Source organism: Anarrhichthys ocellatus, unplaced genomic scaffold, assembly GCF_004355925.1.
Source record: "Anarrhichthys ocellatus isolate YVR2014 unplaced genomic scaffold, GSC_Weel_1.0 scaffold9536, whole genome shotgun sequence".
Taxonomy (NCBI): domain Eukaryota; kingdom Metazoa; phylum Chordata; class Actinopteri; order Perciformes; family Anarhichadidae; genus Anarrhichthys; species Anarrhichthys ocellatus.
Window position 1 is genome coordinate 1 of NW_022289510.1, and position 1,331 is coordinate 1,331.

A 1,331-nucleotide genomic window follows, 5' to 3' on the forward strand; every position below is an offset into this window, starting at 1 on the left:
CATATACACACATACTGTATATGTATATACATATACACATATACACACACATACACACACATATATATACACACACATACATATACACAGTATATGTGTATATGTATACCGTTTAAATGTCTGTATCGTGTGTCTCACTCTGCAGGCCGGTGCTGGAGGCGCTGGCTGATCCTGGAGCAGCTGCAGGCTGCAGACTCCTCACAGAGCCTCATGTTGAGTCACTTGAAGCAGCAGAGAAAAGGTGTGTCAGCAAAACAACCTGGTACTGGAAGCACACGCCGCAATCTACAAATACTTTCCACTCATACCGACCGTTAGAACATGCGGATGCTTTACTGTCCTAATGTACTAAGACTATTACAGCGTGCACACAGTGAGGGGCTACTTTAGACAGGAAGCACGTTATTTAAGTCTTTATTCCAGCAGAGGAGAAGTCTTTACCTGGTTTCCTTTTCCTCCAAACATGGATCAGCATTTTAAAAAGCTCCTTTCCTCAGTGTGAGTAGCTCCATGTGGAGGACCGTCTGTGTGGACTCTCCTCTCTGCTGGACTTTAATACCTTTAGCCTCCAGTTTCTAAAAATAGACTTGTTCCTTCATCGCAGGGTGTCGTCACATAAACAGACCAACCAATGGGACACGCGGAGCCTTCGAGGAAGTGAAATATTAACTGGATCAGATCTCATGTGTATATACTTCTGAATGTTGTGTTCAGGTACAAACTGGAAGAAGCAGCTTCTTGTTTTGACAGCATGTTCTTCAGGGTTCTAATGATGATAGTAGACTTTGGTTTTCTATGAAATGTAGGATTGCTTTTAATGTTTTATTCCCAACTCTTAAAGCACAACTTGGACCCCAGAATATACATCATGAACCTGATCATGGTCTTAGATCCTCTGATCAGACCCACAAACTCTGTTTTCTTTAGACATTTAACTACACAGTCCAGCTTTGGTTCATTCACAACCACTAAGGTACCCGGTACGGACCCACCATCATCAAGAGGTCAGAGTTCACATCCCCAGAAGCCTTTACGCAGTAATAAAGAATGTACTCACATGTGAAACTCCTGCGTTGGAAAAACTGCGGATTAGTTTTTGTGCTGTTTTTTGAGTTTCTTTTATGTCACACCATCAGCATCACAGCTGACGCATCCCATCCGGAGAGGAGGCGCGAGGTGGCCGCTCCATGAGCGCAGGAACTCCGCGTAAAAGTGTTTGAAGAAGATCTTGGAGGAAGAAGCTTGTTTTGGGTTTTTTACATCCAAGCAGAGCGATGATGATGATGGTGGTGGTGGTGATGGTGATGATGGTGGTGATGGTGATGATGGTG

The 1,331-nt window shown here is 43.9% G+C and overlaps 1 long non-coding RNA gene across 1 annotated transcript; it reads right to left on the reverse strand.

Annotated features, from left to right (window-relative positions):
• Positions 1-112: 112 nt before the first annotated feature.
• Positions 113-1,294, reverse strand: LOC116380913 (uncharacterized). Its single transcript, XR_004212630.1, has 3 exons — positions 1,058-1,294; positions 442-647; positions 113-221 (listed from the first exon to the last, which is right to left on the reverse strand). It is a non-coding gene; the product is annotated as an uncharacterized LOC116380913 (long non-coding RNA).
• Between the last annotated feature and the right edge of the window lie 37 nt (positions 1,295-1,331).